At 38.7% G+C, this 26940-nt stretch overlaps 2 long non-coding RNA genes across 33 annotated transcripts in view; one reads left to right on the top strand and one right to left on the bottom strand.

Moving 5' to 3' along the window:
* The window catches only part of LOC102155895, a 648303-nt gene that overhangs the window by 267557 nt on the left and 353806 nt on the right, over positions 1-26940 (top strand). The window lies entirely within an intron of this gene.
* LOC102155837 overlaps positions 21010-26940 on the bottom strand; it is a 45659-nt gene continuing 39728 nt past the window's right edge. For both annotated transcript variants that reach the window (XR_005381492.1, XR_005381491.1), the window contains 2 exons: positions 24034-25117; positions 21010-22989 (listed from right to left, as the gene is read on the bottom strand). This is a non-coding gene — a long non-coding RNA (uncharacterized LOC102155837). The remainder of the gene's footprint in view (positions 22990-24033; positions 25118-26940) is intronic.

Raw genomic sequence — 26940 nt, 5'->3', positions numbered from 1 at the left:
TAATTAAGGGTTTTTAATATTTTTACTATGACATATAGTAAAAAACACGTTTTAACATCACACACATTACACATACACATACACATGCACACATGTACACATACACTAAAAGTTTCACCAAACACTACTTATTCTTACTATGTATAATACATTCTGATATTTTCTACTTTGTTCTGTTTTACTTTTAAAAATGTGTGGGCAGCCCCGGTGGCTTAGTGGTTTAGCACAGCCTTCAGCCCAGAGTGGGATCCTAGAGACCTGGGATCAAGTCCCACATCGGGCTTCCTGCATGGAACCTGCTTCTCCCTCTGCCTGTGTCTCTGCCTCTCTATATGTCTCTCATGCATAAATAAATAAAATCTTTTTAAAAAATGTGTGTGACCCACTAAAACTATTTCATAACCCACGGATGGATCTCATTCTGAAGTTTAGAAAACACTTTAAGGTCTTAAAAACAAACTATGACATATTAATGTTGTGTTCTGTCACTGCACAGAAAACAAATCCATCTCTGCCAATCCCCATTCAAAATGGCCTTCACTTAAAAACAACTGCGTTGCCTATACATATTTTAAACACTTAAGATAAAAATTAACTGATTTTTGTGTGTGTGTTTATAAAATTATCTGCATATTTCAGGAAAAAATAGTGAAGTCCCAAGCTATTGAATAATATGGAAGGAGGAAAGGTTAACATGATTCATTGAGCTTGTTTTTTTTGGGGGGGGGGGGGGCATTTATGCTTGTTAAAGCATCTGGAACATCATAACAGGAGGTAGCTATGAAGACCCTGTCTGGAACAGTTCCTAAAGTTCAAACTTTATGTTTATGTTCATTAAAGGCAATAGGGTATTGAATAACACTTTCAATTCATCTTTTGTAAGGAAAAAATAAGGTGATTGTTCATTCCCTGTTAATTTGGGCAGCATTTGTGAGGAGAAACCTTTATATTTTCTAATAATAAGGAAATAGACATTCCAAGAATTAAAGGCAATTTCATCAAGAATGTGCTCTCATTTTTCAGATAATTCATCCTGTTTAGTGTGTATTTGCTTCTCTAGGAAATCTAAATTTATTATTTATTTTTTAAAAGATTTTATTTATTTATTCATGAGAGACACAGGGAGAGAGAGACAGAGAGAGGCAGAGACACAGGTAGAGGGAGAAGCACGCTCCATGCAGGGAGCCCAAGATGGTACTCCATCCTGGGTCTCCAGATCAGGCCCTGGGCCGAAGGCGGTGCTAAACCACTGACTCACCCGGGCTGCCCTGAATTTATTATTGAATGTGAATCAGTCATTCATTCCACAAGTGTTTGTTAAGCCCCTTCTAAATGCCCCACACTGGGGATACAAAGATAAATAAGACAGGTGAAATTTCTGCTCTCACCGAGCTTACCTTTCTATGAAAACTCAGTGGGTCTTCACATCTGTTCAATTAGATAACATGCTATGGCATTTTCATATATACATAGACTGAAGAGTGTTAACAAAAACATGTACAGTTTAATGCATAATGGGTAAAGCTCAGAACCTGGAGTTACCACTTAAAGCAATTGCATATGCACAAGTCTGAATTTTGTGGATGAGTGTTAAAAATCTAGTCTGCTTCAGAAAAGCAAGGAGCAATGCAGTATGAGACTAATGAGGTGTAAAGGACAAGAATGAGGTCTGGTGGAGGTTCTTTAAGGCAGGCAGAGCGCCTGGATTTTTATAAGGCAGATAAGCAATAGGCAGCCACTCTAAGCCCAGGGGTTGTAACTGGGCTTTCCATGGAGGGAGCTCATGAATTTGAAAAGGAAAAAAAAAGGCATATTTATTTTTACTAACCTGTTATTGAAATGTGGCATTTCTTTCATTTTTGAAACAACATAAAACATCAGAATTATTGCTACCTATAATTTTGTTCCCAATAGATGTCACAGTTATTTTCATTTTTTATTATAGTGACTAGAGATATCTTGAAATATTGTCTGTGTTGCTCAGCACATTGAAATTATAGTACTAGGGCACCTGGCTGGCTCAGTCAGAAGAGGATGTGATTCTTGATCTCAGTTTATTAGTTCAAGCCCTATGTTGGGTGTAGAGATTACTTTAAAAAATAAAAATCTTAAAAAATTAAAAAAAGAAATGACAGTACTTATTGGTTGACTACTAGATGGTATTTAATGCACTAAAAAGTACATATTCATTATATCTCAAATTTATGTTTCTTTTATTTTTAAGATTTTATTTATCATGAGTGACACAGAGAGAGAGGCAGAGACATGGGCAGAGGGAGAAGCAGGCTTCATGCAGGGAGTCCGATGTGGGACTCAATCCTGGGACCCCAGGATCACGTCCTGAGCCAAAGGCAGATGCTCAACCACTGAGCCACCCAGGCATCCTTCAAATTTTTCAACATGTTTTGAAAACTGTATTTTAATCTGATTAATTTTGTAATCCTCAATGTTTTATGTTATGCTTGTGAAAACATTGTTATGGGAGGGGTCCACAGATTTTCCAGACTGATAAAGAGGTTCTCATTACAAAAAGATTTAAGATCTCTTGTTTTAGAGCAAACTCAAATGCCTATAAAACAGGTAACATCAAGGACTGACTGGAAAGAGAGAGATCAGTTAGAAGACAAATATGCCAATCTAGAAAGAAATGAATTGCTAGGGTGGGGGTGGAGGTCAGGGAGTCCAATAACTAACACCTTTGTATTCCTCCCAAATTTAGATACAATTGAAAAAAATCTGTAGGAATAGGTCAAACAGAGTCCAAAGTATCACCTTCTTAACTAAGAAACCTGGTATTAGAGAATGTGGCTTCTTTCCTGACTGCCACACGGCAGGAGGCCCCATTCAAGTGGATTGCAAAGTGAAGGAGCCCCCTAGAGTCCTGGAGCGTACACCCAGCACCACTATAACATGCTGCAGCCTGCTTCACATATGGGACCGCAGACACTGAATCCTGGCTGGACTTAAATCAGTTTACCCAACATGGCTGGTTTGGATGGGTCTCCTAAGGGAGGAGAGTTTGTCCCAGGAGGCCTTGAAATGGGCTAGAACAATGCATGAATTAAATTGACTTCAAAGCCAAAAACGTTCTCCCTATTTTTTTCCCTTCCCAAGTCCTGTCCTACTACAGCTGTCCAATAGAGCCCATCAGAAGTTCTGCAATAAAATTTAAGTGCAGAAAGATACTCAATTAATAAAATGCTAACCATGTGGAGATGCCTTAAATTTGAATATAATTCATTCTGCGTAATTGCCTCAGGAAAATTAAAATCCAAATACTAATCCCTTTATAAATTTAAGACTAAATTGACAAAACCCAAAGGAATTAAAGTCTGAAATCAGGTTCTGGTGCTCTTAAAGTCCAAAGTAACTAATGTCCTCCTGACCTCTTTTCTAAGTGCTAGGTTGAGGGGTTTCTTGTTGGCAGAGTGAGGGGTTATGCCAGTACTTATAGCTGGGGCTTGCTTTGATTGTGGCTGCTGTGGTTCCTACAGAAAATACACTGTTCAGTGCTGGATTACCGCTCATGGATTTAACTGGTTAAAAGTTTCAAAAAAGTATTTTCACTGGTGGACCACACCCGCCACATTTCGAAGAGAAGCCAAACTCCAACCCCTAAAGCAATTACTTCAGAAAAAATTACATTCCCAGGATATGGGACATAGTATGTCATCAAAGACCATGATCCAAAATGCAGTGTCTAAGTGAAGGAGTAGCAGGATGTGTGCTGGTGTGGTAGAGAGATAGTGGTCTTCCAAAATGTGTACATCCTGATCCCTGGACACTGTGATGTTACCTTATATGGCAAAAGGAACTCATAGATACAATTAAGAATTTTGAGATGGGGGAGATTATCTTGGATTATCTAGATGGGTCCAGTATAATCACAAGGGTCCTTATAAGAGGACGGCAGGAGGGTTAGAGTCAGTAAGTTTGAGGATGCTACGCTAGTGTTTAACGATGGAGGAAGGAAGCCAGGAGCCATAGAATATTGGTGGAGTCTAGGAGCTGGAAATGATAAGGAAATGGATTTTCCTCTAGAGCCTCCAGAAGGAATGCAGCTCTGCCAAGACCTTGATTTTAGCCCAGTAGGTCTATTATGGACTTCTGGCCATTAAAATTGTTAAGATAATATATTCATATTGTTTTAGGTCACTAAGTTTGTGACAACTTGTTGTAGCAGCAAAAGCAAACTAATATAGGTTGTTAAAAAGCTTGAATTCTGGCATAAAACCAGCCTATATTCAATTCCAGAGTGACTACTTCCTCAATGTGTGGCTTTGAGGACCACTAGCATATGCTGAGGTCCCTGAATCACTAGCACATATATGCTATGACCTGTGCTTGTACTGCGTAAGGCCAGGTTTCCCCATGGGATTGCCTGTGCCCACTGAAGTCTAGGCCTTTGCTAGGCTCTGTGCAATTGATGAGGTCATTCCTATGCACATGCCTACACTGAGTCCCAGGTTTTTGGAGACCCTTGGGCACCACATTGTTGAGGTCTAGTTGTCCTGAAACTTTTCCCGAGATTTGTGTCTTTGCTAAGGCAAACTCTGTAACATGTAACATGTAACTCTGTTTTTAGGTTGTGAGAGTTCATAAAAGAAAGAAACAGAGAGCCACATATAAAAAACAGCCCATATAAATCAACTTCAAGATAAATTATAACCGTCCATCACAGTTGAAATATCATGTGATCTAAAGCTTTAAGGATTCTTTTCTGAGTCACAGAATTTTAAAAAATGCTACATGCAAAAATCAACTGTGTAAGCCAATAAAAGCCTCCACAGCCCACTCAGGTCAGATCATCTCTTCAATAAAGAGCCAAAGCCCCTCAATATTTCTTAACATGTTTATCTTATTCCCCCACATTCCAGCCATTTATTTCTTAGCTGTTCTCAACCATGCACCAAATGTTGAGGAGTGCTAGGGAAAAATCCCCTTCTCCTGCTCAAATTAACACACTTGGAGAAATAAGACAAAGATAGATGAAAACATTATTTTTATGTTTTATAAAGCTGACATTAAAGGGTGTGGTTTGTATGTGCTGTCAAGAGAGGAGCGAATAAGGGTATGGAGAGAGTCCAGGCGTGCAGTGAGAATGCACATTCCTTCCCATGGGAAGAAGTCTCAACAGCTGGTAGAGCTTTCTCTGTTGATGCAGATAAAGGCCTGAATTAGACTGACATGGTAAAGAAGTCTCAACGTAGGCAATAAGTTGCATATAATGCCGTTCAGCTTAATTGGGTGCAACAGTTATGATACACAGGCCATTGAAGATTGTATAAGGGCCCACCCCAGGGACTTCCAGTCCCTCTGACATCCACTTGTTAGACTAATCAAAATGTACGCAGTGTAGTCAAAGGAAAGCTTTGCAAAATCGGTCAAATGATGATTTTTTTTTTACTATAATAGGAACAAGCTATGAATTAATGAAAAAAAAGCAGAAATATAGGCATGTTATAAAAGTAACCACACTCAAAGAGACATAACTCACAGTTGCCTAGAAGACCCTGTTGGAGATGACACTGGGGTCGGCACAGCATTTGTAGAGTCCTCATAGACTCCAAAGATAGAATTGAATGAAACTTATTCCAAAAAATTATTTCTAAGACTCACTTTTAATTTTTGTTTTTAGTGGTTCATATGAACGTTTTCAGAAGAGACTGGCCTATTTTTAAATAGAATTTGGATTCCTACCCTGTATTCACTTAATTGTACAGTGAAGAGATAACCTGAAACGTGAAGGCCAATTTATGTGGAACTGTCTGAGCTCAGAAGTGTGTAGCAAGTGATGCCAGTGATGGCCTCATCAATCCCCAAAGAATCTGGAATCAGTTAAAATGGAGCTGGTAAAAGAGTGTTTACAGCTGATGTGCTTCCTTTGGTAAATCTGGATTTTGCCCACACAGGAAAAGCACACAGCTTTGTTTTATCAGTTGTGTATTGCAAGTCTTGTGGTGGTATTTTCATTGTCAGCTACAGCTTGAAAGTTTTTCATGGTTTGCTGATTCACCACCCTAGACCATCTGTATTCTCTGGTGATCTGAGTGTAATTCATGTTGCTCAGATTCGTGTACCTGTAACTCCTTGGTGCACATGGGCTCTGAGTGCGACAGAGCTCAGGAGGAACCAAAACCCTGGGAAGCTGCTTTTTGCCAACATCAATCAAGGATGTTGATGTGGAATGGTTTGGATAGCTTAAGGAAGATCTATCACTACCGCTGAGAAAGCCATATGACATGTGTGTGTTCAACTGTTATTAAGCTGGGAGCCATCTCTCCATGAATCCAGGAAAATTAAAAAAAAAAGGCTTTGTGCAATTTATTTTATTAAAGATGTATTTATTTATTTGAGGGCGAAAGAGCATGTACAAGCGGGGAGCGGGAGCAGAGGGAGAGAGCGAATCCACAAGCAGACTCCCCACTGAGTGCAGAGCCTGATATGGGGCTTGATCCCAGGACCTCAAGATCTTGACCTGAACCAAAATCAAGAGTCGGCCCCTTAATTGACTGAACCACCTAAGTGTCCCAAAAGGAGGCTTTTTGCTATTTAAAATTATATTTAGAAAATATGAAGATACTACTTTAGATCTACAGAAACATTCAAATAGTTGTGATATATTAGGTTTTACCTCTATGTTTATTCCACTTTCTTTTTCAGGGAGGTTTTCTAGTGATGCAGATACTTTGTGAAAATTGTTGATTTCACAATCAACAATTTGGGAAGGATGAGTTGTGATGATCATTTCTTGTGCCTAAGGTACTTCTTGGGGACCTCCCTTCCAGAGTATTTTCAGAACCCAGTGGGACTAGTGTTTTAAGCAGCAATGCATATTTAAGAACAGGGGCTGAAACCAGGAAGGATGAAGTTCCACAGCCTTTAAGGCCCACTACTGACACCTTAATTTGACTGGTCATGGTTCTTGCATTCTTATGCTGCTTCCTGCCCTGGTTTGATGAACTCTCATCTCTACCTGCTTCAAATAAGCATATGTCACAGCCACTCCACCCAGGTGGGCCTTAGTGCACTGAGAACCCATACTTTTTGTTTGTGGACTGAATGATCCCTGTCAGCTATTCTCCATCTGCTGTTTTGTCTATCTCATTTTGTCTTTTGGTTCAATCTAGAACAAGACCAAGAAGCCAAGTTTGCCCTGGAAATTACTTTATCTGCCAAGGCAGGGAGGCATGGATATGCTTGTATACCATGCCTTCGGGCAGTACAAAACCCTGGCAGTGTATGAGGCTGCCCCTTCTAGAGAAATAGTCATGGGCTTGTTCTTCAGTGGAAGGCTGGGGGATGGCTAATCATATTACAATTTAAAATAATTACTAAAGAGAAAGAGCAGGAGAGACAATAATTTGGTGGCTTCTAAAAAATAACCACTATTATCTAGAATAGTGTCCTGGCCTGAATCATCATGGTTCTAAACCTTGGGTTAAAACGTCTGAATTGTGTGGTGGTGCTTTCAGCACAGTGCTCAGTATCATTTCATTAGATATTATCCTCTCAAAGCATTCTGAGGAAGTCACCTCAGCCTCAAGATGTTCTGGAACCTCAGTGACACAGATTTGGGGGGATGGGAGATAAATGACACCCAGGTTGAATGATTTGACTAAGCTTTGGGAATGGTCCCTGAGAAGGGCAGCAAACAGCCCAGAATACAGGATCCAAAGGCTGAGAATAAGGCTGACTTCACTATTCTTGTTCTTATGGATGATTTGGTAGGTAGAGATTGGCAGTAGGGGTTCTTGCCATAGGAATACTAAAAATTAGATTGGTGATGACTTTGTGGGTCCACATGGATAGAACTCCAATTAAAGATCCAGGTGAGAGGCCTGGCAAAAGCTGATGTTTCAGGCCAGAATTAAGCTGGCAATGTTCATGGCAAGATTCTGAATTCAGCTGGGAAGAATCAGAGCATGGAACAGATATATGAGGCAGAAATAAAGCCAATAAAGAGAACACAATAGGAAGCTAAAGTGAAGTTTAACTCAGTATGAGGCATGAGGTCCCATGGCCCATTCCTGAGACTAGGTCTTCAGCAGCATTTCTCAACCTCAGCACTGTTGACATTTAGGACTAGATAATTCTTTGTTGTGAGGGATTGCCCTGTGCATTGGAGAGTGTTTAGCAGCATCCCTAACCTCTACTCAGTACTTGCTAGTAATATTCTTCCAGCTGTGACAACCATGAATATCTCCAGACATTGACATACATCCGGGGTGGAGGAAAAAAAGTCACTCCAGTTGAGAACTACTAGCTGACAGGAAAAGACAAATTCCTGTGTCCAGTGTACTGGTGGGACTACTGCTTGATCAGAATTGGTTCAGGAATGAGGAACACGTGGCTGTCAATTAATGATCTCAGGACCTGTTGATAAGCAGAACTATACAAGCCTGACAAAAACTATACAAAGGTCTCTAAGACTGAAAACTTTTATAATGAGATAAAGTGTTGGAGGGGGAGGAACTGTAATTTTGCTTGGGGATAGGAAGAGTGAGGAGAAGACCTTGCCATTTAGTGTGCTTTAGGATGGAGACTCTACATTTAAATCAAGGACTAAGCAAAGGCTCAGGTGGGTATTTGATGAAGCTTATGCTTGTTGTGCTGCCTTAATGACCCATTCTCTTCTGGGTTGACTGGCGTCACTGTGAGAAGCCTTGTAGTTACAACTGTGATTGTCCATCAATAGGAGTGCTTTAAAGCTCATCTGAACTCTATTTAGAGAAGAACATCCAAGGGCCAGAATTCTTTTTATGCTGAATCTTGTCCCAAGTTTATTTTTTCCTGATTTATTTTCTAGAGCTAGGCTTGGGTTGAGACCCATGAATCTTGTCCTTCAGCTTCGTTTCCAATAATCGTGGTCACCACTAGCTTTATCTTTGGCTTTTCACCTGTTGTATGTTCCTATAGATGGACTTGTGCAGTCTACCTCAGTAGACCTTCAATCTCCAGGGATTTAGCCATTTCTGATCGCAGGGTGACTGCTATTTCCTGTGGTCATTTTGATCCTTCACAAGAAACCTCTTTCAGAGAGGGAGTTAAATGTCACATGGTGTGAGCAGAGAAGCCAAGTTCAGAACAGAGAGTGCCTGCTGGGTACCACCTAAGAAGTACCGTGGATGCTTATTTCTCTAAACATAGTCGGGCAGCTCCCAGAGTTCATGTGAAGATTGCTTTCCAATTGTAGCTAGAAGGCCAAATCAGAGCTTTCAATTCAGGTGAGCAGAGATGCCTCTCCCATCACCATATCTTGGAAATGATACTGAGTGGCATTTGAGCACAATATTCAGCAGGTGGCAGGAATTTAATACACTATCTTGTTTGTTAAATGAGAATGAAAGTGCTCCTTGTAAAACTTCAGGGTATTGGAAGATGTAGGTAAGTGCATGTATGAATTTTAGGGATTCAGGAATATTAGAGGGATAATTTAATTTTTACCTTCTAAGAAAATACGAAGCAGTGAACGTTGATGTGACCAATTAACAAATAGGGGGGTAGTATTTTGGCCTTTCCTCCTCTGCTGTGCATTCTCTTTACACTTACTTGCTTTTTTGATTGCTGGGATTCAGTTCTATTTAGTTAGAGGAAAAGCATTCTTTCTATTTGAGTATTTTAAAATAAGATTTCTGATCCATTTGGCACTTTCTTCCCAGTAATTAACATCTGTTCACAGATCATAAAAACCAACATTTGGAGGGGTGGTGTGGGTGGAACTTTGCTTAAACTTTGTGCATTCTTACTTTAGTATCAACAGAATTCTTTACACTTCAGATATATTTTGAGTTTACTTTGTAAAATTTAAATGCTTGTACTTTTTTTTCAGTAATTTTTGATACTGATTTTAGGAATGTGTGTGAGAGAGAGACAAAAAGAGAGAGTGTTTTTCTTTTAGTGTCTCAAAAGATTTAACTTGGTTATTCAGGAATGATCTCAATTTTGTTTTGCACATATTTCTCACTGAATTTTATCCAGAAATTTAGGCTGGATTAATTCTTCTGTGGTTAAGAACTGTTTTAATTTTAGTAGCCTCAGTCTATGTATATTTTAAGAGGAGAGGTCTAGGATATTCATTACTCAATATTTATGTCCTATTTCCAGTTCTGTTCTTATATATAACACAATATTTTCAGTGGATTGGCATTCTGCTTGGTGGCAGTTGAAACATGTAAGCAGGTCATCGAAATGAGGACCAACAGAAGATTCATCTTTCCTGTTTACTAAGCTTGCTTTCCAGGACTCCTTCCTGAGAGCGTACCCCAGTCCTTGGAACTTGCCAGTAAACACTCAAACTAAACAGTGCTCCCACTCACTTGGGTTTCTGACTTCTTTCCACTTGCCATTTAGCTGTGTGGCAGAATGTGGTATACAGAATATTGAAGACCTCATTACCAGTTCTGAAACTTTTGGAAATTGGAGACATTTAAAATTCATATTTTGGATTAATAAAAGTTTGAAGACTCAAACATTGTGGTTTCTTGCTCAAATTCCTCATTTCCACCATAGATTAAAGGGATTAGGTAGAATTTATGATTTATTGAGTCCAAGGTTATACTAAAAGAAAATTTGAATTCCAGGAGCCTCATGTAGGAGCTCAATTAGTGGAAACAACTCACTTTAATCATGTGTGAAACACTTAAAGCTGACTCAGAGCTTTAAGGTGATACAAACAGTAAGAGAAGACACAATCCCTCCTGTGGTCTTAGGTTGCCTTCTACGGCCTTTTACACAGGGTGAAGTCTTCGTCATGTCAACCAGATAGATATCAAAAAGCTCTTGGGAATACTCTCTTAGAGACCCCTCATGATATACCCACTTTCCCTACTGGAAAGGTGTTCTCCATTCATTTCCCCTTATCCTGATCCTCCTTCCACCTCTTTGGAAATTAAATGTATTTTCTCTTGTTCAGATATAAGTGGAGATGTGAGAAAAGTCAGTAACCTCTGTTTGAGAAACCACTCTTTTCAATATGACATGGTGTTGATGTACTGACATAGAACATTCTTATTTAAAATTCTGTAAAAAAAAAAAGTAATTTCTAGCGATTAAAGCTAAAGTATCTTTTAAAAAACAACAGCACAAGTTAGTACTTGAAATCTTACAATGGGCAGTAAACGAGTTGGTAAAGGGAATTATTATATTTCTTTTTTTAAAGCTATTTCGCTGTCTTGATGACCACAGCTTTGTAGTACAACCTGAAATCTGGCATTGTGATGCCCCCAGATATGGTTTTCTTTTTTAAAATTCCCCTGGCTATTCGGGGTCTTTTCTGATTCCACACAAATCTTAAAATAATTTGTTCTAACTCTCTGAAGAAAGTCCATGGTATTTTGATAGGGATTGCATTAAACGTGTATATTGCCCTGGGTAACATTGACATTTTCACAATATTAATTCTGCCTATCCATGACCATGGAATATTTTTCCATCTCTTTGTGTCTTCCTCAATTTCTTTCAGAAGTGTTCTATAGTTTTTAGGGCCTAGATCCTTTACATCTTTGGTTAGGTTTATTCCTAGGTATCTTATGCTTTTGGGTGCAATTGTAAATGGGATTGACTCCTTAATTTCTCTTTCTTCAGTCTCATTGTTAGTGTATAGAAATGCCACTGATTTCTGGGCATTGATTTTGTATCCTGCCACGCTACCGAATTGCTGTATGAGTTCTAGCAATCTTGGGGTGGAGGCTTTTGGGTTTTCTATGTAGAGTATCATGTCATCGGCGAAGAGGGAGAGTTTGACTTCTTCTTTGCCAATTTTTTTTTTTCTTCTTTGCCAATTTGAATGCCTTTAATGTCTTTTTGTTGTCTGATTGCTGAGGCTAGGACTTCCAGTACTATGTTGAACAGCAGTGGTGAGAGTGGACATCCCTGTCTTGTTCCTGATCTTAGGGGAAAGGCTCCCAGTGCTTCCCCATTGAGAATGATATTTGCTGTGGGCTTTTCATAGATGGCTTTTAAGATGTCGAGGAATGTTCCCTCTATCCCTACACTCTGAAGAGTTTTGATCAGGAGTGGATGCTGTATTTTGTCAAATGCTTTCTCTGCATCCAATGAGAGGATCATATGGTTCTTGGTTTTTCTCTTGCTGATATGATGAATCACATTGATTGTTTTACGGGTGTTGAACCAGCCTTGTGTCCCAGGGATAAATCCTACTTGGTCATGGTGAATAATTTTCTTAATGTACTGTTGGATCCTATTGGCCAGTATCTTGTTGAGAATTTTTGCATCCATGTTCATCAGGGATATTGGTCTATAATTCTCCTTTTTGGTGGGGTCTTTGTCAAAGCTGTGGTCATCAAGACAGTGTGGTACTGGCACAAAAACAGACACATAGATCAGTGGAACAGAATAGAGAATCCAGAAGTGGACCCTGAACTTTATGGTCAACTAATATTCGATAAAGGAGGAAAGACTATCCATTGGAAGAAACACAGTCTCTTCAATAAATGGTGCTGGGAAAATTGGACATCCACATGCAGAAGAATGAAACTAGACCACTCTCTTTCACCATACACAAAGATAAACTCAAAATGGATGAAAGATCTAAATGTGAGACAAGAGTCCATCAAAATCCTAGAGAAGAACACAGGCAACACCCTTTTTGAACTCGGCCATAGTAACTTCTTGCAAGATACATCCACGAAGGCAAAAGAAACAAAAGCAAAAATGAGCTATTGGGACTTCATCAAGATAAGAAGCTTTTGCACAGCAAAGGATACAGTCAACAAAACTAAAAGACAACCTACAGAATGGGAGAAGATATTTGCAAATGACATATCAGATAAAGGGCTAGTTTCCAAGATCTATAAAGAACTTATTAAACTCAACACCAAAGAAACAAACAATCCAATCATGAAATGGGCAAAAGACATGAACAGAAATCTCACAGAGGAAGACATAGACATGGCCAACATGCACATGAGAAAATGCTCTGCATCACTTGCCATCAGGGAAATACAAATCAAAACCACAATGAGATACCACCTCACACCAGTGAGAATGGGGCAAATTAACAAGGTAGGAAACCACAAATGTTGGAGAGGATGCGGAGAAAAGGGAACCCTCTTACACTGTTGGTGGGAATGTGAACTGGTGCAGCCACTCTGGAAAACTGTGTGGAGGTTCCTCAAACAGTTAAAAATATATCTGCCCTACGACCCAGCAATTGCACTATTGGGGATTTACCCCAAAGATACAAATGCAATGAAACGCCGGGACACCTGCACCCCGATGTTTATAGCAGCAATGGCCACGATAGCCAAACTGTGGAAGGAGCCTCGGTATCCCTTGAAAGATGAATGGATAAAGAAGATGTGGTTTATGTAGACAATGGAATATTACTCAGCTATTAGAAATGACAAATACCCACCATTTGCTTCAACATGGATGGAACTGGAGGATATTATGCTGAATGAAGTAAGTCAGTCGGAGAAGGACAAACATTATATGTTCTCATTCATTTGGGGAATATAAATAATAGTGAAAGGGAATATAAGGGAAGGGAGAAGAAATGTGTGGGAAATATCAGAAAGGGAGACAGAACGTAAAGACTGCTAACTCTGGGAAACGAACTAGGGGTGGTAGAAGGGGAGGAGGGCGGGGGGTGGGAGTGAATGGGTGACGGGCACTGGGGGTTATTCTGTATGTTAGTAAATTGAACACCAATAAAAAATAAATTAAAAATAAATAAATAAAGCTATTTCGCCAGTAGCTATTACTGCAAATGCCTCTTAGTAGGGACAACAACAACAAAAAAGAATGTAACAGATATTCTTGCCAAATTACTCCTTAAAAATGTATTTATTTGTTTAATTCAATGACAGGAGTGAACGGAACCCTTTTGTGAATAACAATGAGGAATATGAAGGCGTTGGGTTTGTCTAGGTAAAAAAAAATTTGTGTTCAATTTCTCCTTTTCCCTTCATGTTCAGCTCGGCTCCTGGGACCTAATAGGGCTTTGTAGTGTTGTTGAATGAAGAAATGAGGAAAATCACAGAAATTATTGCTTGAATGTGTATATGTATAGGCAGAAGCTTGCGGACATACAGTGGCAGAAATCTGAAACCCAGATAAGTATTCCTAGTAAGTGAGAAGGAAGCAACCAGTCAGGCCTAGGAGTAAGGCCACAGATATGAAACTACTTTTGTATTAATGGAACAGTGTCTTAGATTTCGCTCTAAAAGTTTCACAAGAAGCATCTTTATATATGTTTTGTAATACTATTTGAGTTTAGTTGTATTAATAAAGTAGTCTTTGTGATGCTACTTAACTCATACAATAAGTAGAAAATATATATGTTTTTAATTTGACTAATTACATCACTGATTTGTGGAATGGCAAATATGCTAATATCAGTTCTGCTCTAATGCAACATATGTGTTCCTATAACACTATGCAAAGTTGAACAATAAAAACCACAGGGCTTATAGAAAAAATGGGGTTAGAAACTCCATCACTAAGTCGTAAGGAAGATAGAGATCTAATAAAAATAGTAAATCAATTTTATACATGTTAAATGTTTTTTTTAAAAAGTGCTATAATACAGAGAGCACTTTACCAAGAAAAAGACTGAAGTTTGCTCATGGAGTGGGCATCTCAAGGGTTACTGGTAAAAATTATTGGGAAGTGGGAGAAAGAGGTTACTGATATCAGAACAAAAGTTGTAACAATGTGTGTGGGTGGATATTGTTCATCACATACGTGGTGAACTGGATTAGTTGGTAGATCTTTCTAGACAAACATGAGGTGAGTGCTTGTGTGTGTGTTGTGTATTTCTCTATACTTCAATTCAAGTGGGTACACATAACAAACTCAAAATTTGCTCAAATTGTTCCCTGATATATTGATTGTACTGGGACAAATTTATGTTTTCAGAACAAGCATGGACAGAGTAGCAGAACCAACTCTAATGCCAAGCAGCTAATGACAATCATAATTTACACATTTTAAACCCTTGTTAAATGCTAGGATCAGTTTGAAGCCTTTGACATGTATTAATTAACTCATTAAATTCTATTAACAACTATATGAAGTAAATACTGTTGTTGTTACTCCTGGTTTGTAGATGAGGACACTGAGCCAAAAGGAGGTGAAATGACTTGCCCAAATTCACGGAACTCAGTAGCCAGGATGCCAGCCCTCTTAACTTTCTACTCTCTTTATCAATTGCCACCTGATACTTGTATCAAAATCTATGAACTCACTCAAGCCCCTAGGACGTTCATAGAATATGACCTAAAGGACCTGATGATGAAGGACCTATTTAAGCTGTCAGAAGAATCTAGTTTATTAATTCTCCTTGTACTTTATTCTTCTCGGTTTCTCAGGCAAAATTTTCACAATGTGATAATGGATGACAGTGGGCAGGGAAGGGCAAACCAACCATTAAGCAAAAGTACATTACCTGTACTTGGCTAGGGGTGGGTCTATATTTGGTAAGATTAAGCCCTATTATATTTTCATGCTTGACAGTTACAGAATTGAAACTGTCCCTCAGGACAGGAATTTGCCATTCGTGTTCCAACATTCCTTATCTCCTGAACAAAACCACTGCATTGATGTCATCTAATCCCCTTTAGTTTGATACTGTCTCCTTTTTCCCCTGGTCATTCTACCATACTGTAATGGAAGTTGTTTTCATTTTGTTTTGTCTTCTCTACCCCCCATTTTTTTTTTCTGATGAACGGTGATGGTGGTAGGAAGTGGTTTGCAGGAAAGAGTAGAGAAGCAAAACCACATTAGCCTCTGAAATAATTATAAATAAGTGATCCATTCTCACTTATTCTTACCATTAGAAATGTATCTCTCTTTGCAACTTTTATGTAAATCTGTTACATAAGTCAAATTATCTCCAAATTAAAAGTTACATAATTGCATTTCTATTTTAGAAAGTCAGTGTTAATCTCCTAAAAAAAAATTCTCATGTGCAACCAGAATAACAATTACTCAAGCCTGCTGGTTCTCCGCTGTGGTTGAATGTTAGGATCAATAGTTGGGGAGAGTTTTTAAATGACTTAAGAGCAACAACAGCTTCTCTGCCTCCTATCCCTGCCCCCACCACCCCCCACCAAGAACAGAAGCTAAAATGAATTGACCAAGGCAAGGATTTCTATTTCCTTTACTGTATAAGGACTGTGCTAGATAGCATTGTCATTCGTTCATCAGTCATTACTGATGTATCTACCAAGTGCCAGACATTCAGTATATGCCTTGAAGTTAGAAGGCCCAGGGATCTGAAGGATGTGTGGGAATTAGTTGGATGAAGGGAGAAATGGCACAAGGGAATGCTGTGGAAAGAGTCTGGGCAGAGGGTGAAACCTTGTTGTGGAAAGGAGGCTGAGCCCTGTGGGGAACTTTTCAGAAGGCTGCTGTGTCTAGGGATAGATAACTGACAGAGAGTGTTTTCCTGCGATCTTCCTATCTCATTCTGGGCAGCCTGAGGGTGTGACCATGTTGAATATTGTATGGTCTTTCTTCCCCTGTGCTTCTCTGAGCCCTCATCTGCTGTCAGCCCTCTTTCCTAACTTGCCTTCACCTCAGCCTTTTCCTCTATTGCTCTGTCCATAGTAAATTTTCTCTGTGCCATATGTTGTGTGGCAGCATCTTTTCCTCAGCTGTTTGAGAAACCTTGGTCAATTTGAAGCAGGGAAGATGGTAATAAGGTCAAGAAAGGCTCTGGGACTTTTGGTTTTGGTCTTGGCTATGATATCAAGTACCTCCAGCATCTCAGGCAAGTCTCTTTCTGGGCCTCAGTGTTCTCCTCCCTAGGATAAGAGCTTAGGCTAGGGGAATCTGCAAGACTCCTTCAAACTGGAAGTTTACCTACTAAAGAAGCTCTTTAAGCCAAAGCTCTATTTCTTGTGATGTCAGACTGGATAATTATTTAGTTACATTACTCTTTTGTAATACCATTGCTAGGATATAATACCAGTTGAGAAATATCTATTTTAATATAGATAGATTCAGCCAAACTTAGGGTGCTCTAATTGCTATGTAATAGTGTAAATATGGACATTTTATTCTAGTGTATCTAACTTTAGTTAACTTTCACAGATCCAGATGCTGCATATACCAAAGTTAAATAGTAAAAATTTCCTCAGGCATACGGTATGGAAATATGAAATCTTAATGTGTAATAATGTGAGCTCTGAAATGAAAAAAAATTCAGTCATTCAAAGTGATGATACTCAGGTTACACAAAAACTAATTTATTTAACTAAAATGAAAAAATCCTGAAAATACCAAATGTTGGTATTTGGGAGTGTAAATTGGAACTGCCTTTTTTTTTTTTTAATTTAAATTTAATTCGCCAACATATAGTATAACACCCAGTGCTTGTCCCATTGGAACTGCCATTTTGGAAAGCCATTTGGCAGTATCTCTTAAAGCTAAATATACATCTACCCCATGAGCCAGCAATTCTACTCTTCAACAGAAACAAGTACATATGTTCACTAAAAGACATATACTAGAATGTTTATAACTGGTAGTACACCAAAATTAGAAACTACTCAAAAGCCCATCAACAGTGAAAAATGATAAGTAAAATGTTGACTATTCATATAATGGAATCCATATAGCAATGACAATGAAGAACCTATAAACGCACACATATGGACAAAATTCACAAACTTGTGTTTGAGCTTATGTTTGCTTATGCTGAGCAACAACAACAACAGAAAACCTACATAAAAAGAACATATAGCATATGACTTCATTTACATACAATACAAAAACAAGTTTTTAGGATGTTAGAAGTCAAAATGGTGGTTACCCTTTGGAAGGTTGATGGCCATCAGGGAGCACTATAAGGGGCTTCTGGTTTCTAGAACTGGTTATACTGATGTGTTTAGTTTGTGAAAATGTATCAAATTATACACTTATGATTATGTGATTTTCTGTATGTGCACTATATTTCAGTGACAATATTTCAAAAAAGAGTTTTGACATTCATTAGTTCATTTAACCTATATAATTCTAGAACATAAGAAGGGCAAGTAACTTTTTTCAGTTATGTAGAAAAAAGACTCAAAAGTTTGGTCTAAGGTCCCAGGATTAATTTGTGGTAGAGTTAGATCAGATATATAAATCTCCTGCCTCAGGAAGATGGCCTCTAAAGGAAGACCTTGCATAGTGCCTGAAGCATAGTAGATAACAGTAAATATAATTTGAAAGTGGATCATAGACTGTTGTTCTTTCAGTCCCACAAGGCCATCATCTTGCTTTGGGAGTGACCATTTGCTCTGGTTGTGTGATGTGCCTGATGAAGCAAGTGTATTCACTCCTTAGAGAATAATGGAGGTGAGCCCTGAGTCAGATGTCCCAAGAAGCTGCTGCCAAAATACCTGTGGAGAATTACATAACTCTTTCCCTTTAGGGCTTAGGAAAAAAAAAAATGAGTCAGGCACTCAGTTCTTAGACACAGTGCCTAGGAAAACAGGAAGAAGGTTAACTTAGGCAGAAATCCATCTATGTGACCTTGGATAAATCATTGAACTTCTTTGGGGGCAACAGTTGAAAGACAAATTGATACTTTCTACTTAGGACCATGTGATCCCTCTGTGGTTAACCTTCTGAGATCCCTGAATTTCATGCCCTTACATACATATAATCAGATTCTCATTATTTTTGAGGACATCTGACTGCTTTTCAAACTTGACAGGCCCCTTGGTGTTCTTTAAGATCAAATTTTGATAAACTTACAACTCCAATGTGGTATGCCCACTCTTCTACCTGTCATATAGTTCAGAAAGGAGATGTACCAACATGTTATTTAGAGTAATCAGAAGTTTTATCCAACTTATTGACTCTGTTTCTTCCCAAATGTAAAACAGAATTTTACTTCTCAACATAAAATTTCTGTTATTTATGATGTGGCTAAAGAAAAGATGAGAAGTCCTGGAAATGGAATCTGTTATTGCTTGGATAATAAAAACTAAGGACCTTCTTTGGGGAAAAAATGGACAATGATAAAATGCTTTGATTTAGGGTTTGGCTGTGATGTCAAGGTCAGCCAATGAGTGCAAAGAGAATCTGAGAAAAATACAGAGATAAATAGAAGCAGATGTTTGGAAAGTCTTCCTGAATATTGCTAGTGAAATTGTATGGTTAGTTATCGAAATTTCATGGTTACATCTGTCATCCTAATAAGGTTATAATGAAAGGCATGTAAATTGGTGTTTAAAAAAAACTTATTAGAACTGTGGTCAACTGTACTGTACCGTGGGAGTGGCATTTTCTGAATTATGCTGCAAATTTTGTACCTAATTTTGTACTTTGAGCTCAAGTCTTTGTCAGGGTATTTCTCAGAGAGGTCAGCCTCTATGGACTCCTACTAACTCAAGATCTTTATTTCAAATTAATATAAGAGAGAAATCTGATGAGAAGGGGAAAGGAAGTAAAGTTGAAAAGTTTTGGCTTCTGATTGGACAGCATCTGTGTTCCCAAAACAAATTTCTTTGTACCTTTAGTTGTTTGTGATTGCAGGAAATAAAAAATTTCTGTCTTAGGCTAACCAAAGGTTGTCATTAAATTAGAAAATTTACAAGAAGAAAGAAGGAGCCAGAATAAAAGATAGCAAAGATGTGAACTAGTGGGTCTGTATTAATCAAAGTCTTAATGAAAAATAGATGACCCATTCAAAGCAGATAATCTGAGGAGAGTTTATTTAAACTGGTGGGATTGCAGGTGTACTTTCAAGGATGCTTTACTTCCAGGCCTGAAAGTTTGAGAGGAGGAGGTTGCTACAACCCAGAGGAGAGAATCTGTGGAGAAGGCTGTCTCAAGAGGTCCTTTGGAGGACCAGAGACCTTTGTTAAGAAAGGACATAGCAAAACTGAGTGACTTCACTGGGACAGACCTGGGGAAATAAATATCTTGAGTTCACTCTCTGTTCTCCCTACCATATCCTGTTGTTTTTTTCCCATTGGCTGGAAAGAGTTAGAAACCAAGGGGAATGAAAACAGTTCCTGTCATCCACACAGGGCCACCTGTCTTCAGGAGCAGAAAGTGGATGAAGAAGTGTGGGAGGTGAAGAGGACCATAAAGCTGCTAAACACGCTGAAATCTTAACTAGGATCCAAAGCAAAAATAGAAAATCAGATACAAAATCCATACTATCAACAATTAAAAAAACATGTCATTTTCTATGGAGTTATTCTAGAGGGTTCTAAATTTAGGTGACATTCTGCAAAATTGTCCAACTCACCAAATAATTACCTATTGTGTAATATTGTGGGAGGGGCACCTGGGTGGCTCAGTGGTTGAGTGTCCTTCAGCTCAGGTCGTGATCCCAGGGTCCTGGGATCGAGTCCTACAACAGGCTTCCTGCATGGAGTCTGCTTCTCCCTCTGCCTATGTCTCTGCCTCTCTCTGTGTGTCTCTCATGAATAAATAAATAAAATCTTAAAAAAATAATATTGTTGGATATATAGCAATTAAATTTAGGAAGTACCTGGGAAAAATAATTTTGGTTTTAGAAGTTGGCCCAAACTATTCTGAAAATAAATAAAATAGATAATAGAATGATCTGTAAAGGCAACTCTTTATTGAAATAATTAAAATGCTTTGAATTTTGTTAAATTTTTTTTATACTGTGTTCCACCAGTATAAGTAGACGCTTTATGAAAAAAGTAGTTGCAGACCATTAATAGAGGTTTGAAAGAGAGGATCAAATACTGCTTTGTCCCATTCAGAATTATATAGTGATGTGTCAGGAGGATATTCCAGAAGCCCAAGTTTTATGGTGATGAAGTACAAGGAAAAGCATCAGGAATTGGCATTCTAAACTGAGTACATACAGCTTGGACCATGAATGGTTCTTGTTCATGGAGATGGAATCTAAGAGAAGGTAAAGAAAAGCTAGTACATGTCATCTTATGCTGGTCTTGACGGGTGTTTTTTCTAGATGAATGGACTGTCAGAGGAATCTGTTGTGGAAGCAATATTCTCATTATCTGTTCTAATATCTTGAAAAACAAATCTGACAAAAGACACAGCCAATAGTGCAAAGATTTGCATAACTCTCTTTGGAGAAATCTTTATTTTTGTAAATATAATATTGGATAAAGTGGGGACAATATAGTACTAGACACATAGTAGCATTAAGAAATGACATTGCATGTTGTGTTGTAATTTATAAAGTTTCAAAAGATGGAATTATTAAAGTCTCACAACAATGCTATGAGGCATGACCTCCTCTATAGGTTTGAAATGGAAAACCAGGGAGATTGAGAATGTTTTCCAGCTTACCAACTGGTAAATATTCTTGTGGGAATGGTGATTCGAGTGAGTAAGAATCAAATATGAAAACATTAAAGCCTTCTAAATGTATTTTTATATCAAGTCAAACATCTTTGTTTACTAATTTTTATTGAACGCCTTTTGCATTTATGGTGCACACAACAAATGTTTGCTGATGAATGAATGAGTGACTGCATTAACAAATGATACACGCAAGAACACTACCTTGTGCTCATTTGGCTCCCAAGAATGCATATTCTTGAGATAGCACACACAAATTTAGAAGATATATAGTGTAGGATTCCCTGAAAGTTACTTCGATGGCCATGGATGTGTTTGCGTAGGTGGGAAAGATGTGGCCATCGCAGAGCAGTGCAAAGAGCTCCTGGTGGTCAGGTACCCAGTGGCTGTCGGTGCATGCTGGTTTGCAGGAGTCAGAGATGTGTGGCAGTTTAAGGACAGTCTACCTCTCATGCTGCCTGGGAAGTCTGGAGGCCTGATGAGCCACCATGATAGGCACTGATGATCACAAGCAGGCAGGGAGCATCCGTAACCTGAAGGCAGAAAACCCTACACTCGTGTGTCAGAGGTCAGATGACAGCTTGGCAGCCTTGGGCATGTACTTATTCCATGTGTACTACATTTGTCTGTAAGACCAGGAATGATGCAGTGTCATTGCTGTGCAGTTTTTGCACTAGAATCCTCTTGGGTTGTTGTCAGTATTCATCATTTTCACCTTTTCACAGCCTTTCTTAGCACTGTACAAAACAATTTGGTTCAGTTAGTAGACTAAGAGTGTGCCTAGTGGTAGAAACCCTTTTGTGCCTTGTTAACCAGCCTGTGGGGGTCTACTCAAACTGCCAGATGGATTTTTGGGAGTCCCTCTACTTCTTTAAACCTGGAACATGCCTTCAGTACCAGGAAATCTTTGGAGAGGAGTCAAAGAAGTATCTGTCTTGATTAATCCAGAATGCTGCCTCTAATGTCACCATTGTGTGTTCAGACATTCCTTCATGACTTTGACTGGACTTCTGAAGCCCTAGAAGGAGACGCTTTGAGAATAGAACAAAACTTCCTTTACTGTGCTTGGCAAAACCCGATTAAGGAAGTAAAGCTCCACCGAACCCATATGACCCCTCAAGTCCATTGCCAGGACCTCCCAAACTCCAGTGTGAATTGAGAATGGCCACAACATGACAAAAACTTGTAAATATCCCACTTATTCCTCCTGGAAGACCTTGAATCCTGTCTGACTGAGAAAAACACTCTGGGCTAGTACAGGCCCTAGACAGGAAGCACTGCCACCAGCCGTGAGGGTAGAATTCCAGGAACTTCACCTTGAACTGTCACCAGGTAGAGAATACCTTAATACCTCTGACAGCTGGCGACTTGGTTTCTTTCATGACATGAACACAGGGTTTGGAGCTGGGCAGATCAGAGTTTGAAGCCCTCTGCTGTCACTAAAGAGGAGTAGCGTTTTAGGCAAGTTTCTTAATTTCTCTAGGCTTCAGTATCCTTCTAAACTGGAGATAATAATATGTATCTTAAAGGTCTCTGAGGTGTTCATGGGCAGACTCACAGTGTGGGGACAAATGGGCTCCACAGGTATTCCAACTATGAACATAATCTCCAGGATTTTCATAGTGTCTCTCCGTAGGTGCCCAAATGGCTTTCCACTGCATGGTCTCCTTGAGTCTCACAGTAGTCCTGTGAGAGCATTAAGAACATCTCGGGATGCCACTATAGAAAAAAAAAAAAAAGAAAAGAAAAGAAAAGGAAAGTATGGTCCTGGGAAACTCTGACTTTTTTCTCACATCAAACCATCAGGTAGAACCAAGACTGATTGTTCCACCTAATACTTTATCCAGGAAACTTTGCTAAATCGTATTTTGTAAACATTCTTACAGTATCTGAACAGAAGAAAGTCCAATGAGATATAAGGAGGAAGAGCGGTTCTACCTGAGGCTAGCCGGTGAGAAGAATTCATAGAGTCACCTCTGAGGCTGCAGGTTGCTAGTCATGCCAGTACTACTCCTGCTGGAAAAATAATATTTCTCCTCCCCCCATACCCTTAATCTAATTAAAATGATTTAATCAACTTTACTGTTAGAGTTATCAGCTGTGCTCATTGAGAGAAATGGCATTATGAAATATTATGAAGCCATTAAAAACAGTGAGGCAGATCTATCTGTATGGACTGAGATAGGAAGGATATCTATGAGATATGGTTTATTGAAGTCTAGAATAATATGCATAATGTGATTGCATTTTTGAAAAAGTAATACATGCATTTTATATGGTGGACATACTATATGAGCTCAGTAACATTGCACATCAAACTGTGGCTCGAATTTGTCCCTGAGAGTGTGCTTGGAATGGGGAATAGGTAAAGGACTTAAATGCTTTTTATTCACTTGTTTCATTTACATTTTTACAATTAAAATGCATTATTCCCTTTAGATTTATTGAAGTTGCTGTCAGCTTACCTTTGGCGATTACTACTAGCCAGCAGACCCCATTAATAGGCGAAATAAAATGAGCTATAATCATTTCAAAAAATTAAATAAATAAAATATGTTATTCTCCTAAAATTATGGAATACCAAAAATTGATGAAAAGAAAAGAAAAATCTAGTGCCATACCTAGTTTCTAGCACATATTTAGGTGGGTATTTATTGAATAGGAACTCAATAATATATTTCCTTACACAATAATAATGATAAAAATAATAATAATTAAACATAATAATAATAAAATAATAATAATAAAAATAATAATACTCACATTTAAATTCCCCTTTATAATTTGTAAGGTCTTTTAGAATCATTATGTCATTTGGATTTTGCCCACAAACCTCTGAGTTGGGCAGAGAAGAGCATCTTACAAATTAGGATTTTGAGATTTTCAGAGATTAAATCATTTTTCCAAGGTCACATGTAAGTGGCACTGGGACAACACTATTGTTACTTGACTTTTTATTCTTTAATCAGAGATCTTTCAAGTTCCCTCTGTGTGCTGTGTCCCCTGCTCTCTCCACTATACCACGTGCACTATAGCTTGCAAATAAAGATAGGAAAATGTAGAAGCATCACCAAGTCAGGGCCTAAATGAAGCTAACAGTTCCTAACCAGTAGACCACACTAGGATGCAAATCTTATTTTGTTTACTTTCACTGTGTGGGTTTCTAATATTCTGCAAGCTATGGCAGTCTGTATTTGCTAACTCCAAGTTACAGGTTGCTTTTCTGAAAGGTGGATTTACTGGTTTCAGCTTCAGCTTTTCCTTTATATCATTTACTTTAAAGGGAAGCCATTTTGTGGCTTTGAGCTCATCTTTCACTTAAGCAGATAATTGAATGCCCACACAACCCTCTGTTTCTGTCTTCCATAGCAGACCACTTTTCCTTCATTTTTGTACAGAGGAAGAGGAAAGGATTGGGTATAAAGGATAGGCCAACATCCCTGAGACTAAGGAAATTGATAAACTCATCTCTGAAGAAAAATCCTTTTGCTATGATGTCTCAATTAACTTAATTTTTGTGGTCTGGCTTTGCAAACAGAAACCTGAGACCATGGATGTGCTCCCAATGAAACACTAGGAAGGTGCAAGCAAGTGAACTCTGGTGTTGGCTGGGTAGGCACATGCCCTGGGGAACTGGAGGGCAAGCTCTGTCCACAGTTCTCCATGGATGAAAGGCAGTGCAGGCTAGTACAATTGCTTCTCAGGACTCCTGATGGAGAGGGATGGGTGAGGAGAGGATTGAGTACTCCAAAGCAATGGGGTGGAGGAAAAACTGGTCCAAAGGACTGGTATATGTTTACACATCCATTCTTTCATTTTCTTCATATTTATTGAGTATAGGTCCAACCTGCGATACAGATAAAAGATTATGAAACAGGGTACTTGCCTTCCTGAACAATATTCTAGGGTGAAGATGGGCAAAAACCCCAATTTTAAAAAATTAATTACAGATCATGATAAATGTTAAGCATAAAATAAACACAGTGCTATATTAGTTAACAACAGTGAAGTAAAGGTAAAGCCATGCATAGATGGGGAGGTCAGGAAAAATCATAAAGGCAAAAATGATAAGCCTCTGCCTGGTATCACTCCCATCGCTACTGCAGACTGAACACAGCCTGTCTCCTCCTCCGTCAAGCCATAATACTGGTCTCTCCTAAAGACAAGGAGTAAGATGCCTAAAACAATCATTCCTCCAAAGCCATGTAATTAACTACTGTGACGTGTTAGCTAATTTTGTGATGTGGCATTGTCATGAATTGTTCTCTCTTGCCAAGGAAAAGCAATTTCCTCCTTCTTTACCTTAACCTTTCTCGCTTCTTAACTATGGCCACTTCATTTCCAACCTCCCTAGAGAAGAAAGTGGAGTTCCCTTGGTGGTGACCACTGTGCATTTGTAGGGATTAGGAGAACAGCAGGAGGCTGCTGGATCTGTGACTTCGTCTAGTGGCTTTGTGCTCAGGGAGAAGATAATAGGCTTAACTGACAACGGGATGGATTCAAGTTAGGAACAAAGGAAGCCTTCGTGGCTGCAAAGAATCACCAGGACACATGACCACTGGAAGCATAGAGTTCCATTCCTAAATAGTTATGCGGTGAACTCTCTAAAATTATTTTGGTGCAATCCTAACTTTGGGGAAGGAAACAGTCTTCAGCAGACTTCAGTCTCTTCAGGTCCTATGAAGCTATAATATGGAATGTGGCATTTTTTACCTCCTTTATTAATATATTATTGCATTCTAAAGTTTTCCATTAGATTCAACCAACAGTGCAAAAAACAGTATATATTTGGAATTTCTTCTGATAGTCTTTTTTGGGACAAACTTTTTAATTGCATGAGCTTTTCCAGATGTGAGGCTCACTCTATGGGAAATAACAAAGAATTTGTGAATTAAGTAAACTATCCTGCCTTTATGCTCTTTTTTTTCTGTGTGGTTGTATATTATAAATAGAACGTTGAGGTTAATCATCTCAATTACTAGAAAATGCATTCTTAGAATTATTTTGCTTGATAAAAATAATTTTTTAAGGAAAAAAGAAAAGCAGCTGTTCTACATTTATAACAAGATTGGTGTTAAATATTTAAAATCTCTGTATTGAGTCAACCTGGTTTCATCAAAAATTATGCTTCAGACACATTTCACCTATTTATTGCTGACTTGCTTGACCTTTTTGGCTTGATGCTAATACTATTCTATCCAGATTTGAAATACTGACATTTTCCTGACCTAAGTGATGACAATCCTTATAGTCTGTTCTGATGGAATGAGTGTTTGGTGTTCTTTCTGTATGAATTATCCACAGAACTGTTCTAAGCTGCACCTTCATGCTACTGAGGCTTCTTTCCTTCTTTACTGAGGGCATCTGGTTTCCTTGGAACGATTCTAGAAGGCTTTAAACTATCATAGGAGTGAAGAGCTTCTCCAGCAAGGCCTCTTTATGAGAATACCCATGTCTTGGGACAAAGTCTTAGACTCCTATCTCACAGGGAGAAGGTGAATTTATTCTTGGTCATTCCTGAGACACATCAGCAGATGGTCAGCCTGGGGCTGATGCTTCTTGACCTTCCTTCACATTGGATTATGGGAAGTACCATAATGTTGGAGAAAACATTTGGTTTGCACATATTCCACCACTGTAGTGGAACATTATTTAGCTGGGGCTGTGATC

Source organism: Canis lupus, chromosome 30 (assembly GCF_011100685.1).
Source record: "Canis lupus familiaris isolate Mischka breed German Shepherd chromosome 30, alternate assembly UU_Cfam_GSD_1.0, whole genome shotgun sequence".
Classification (NCBI taxonomy): domain Eukaryota; kingdom Metazoa; phylum Chordata; class Mammalia; order Carnivora; family Canidae; genus Canis; species Canis lupus.
Note: the sequence above shows the minus strand (reverse complement) of the source record. Positions and strands in the feature narration are given on the sequence as shown.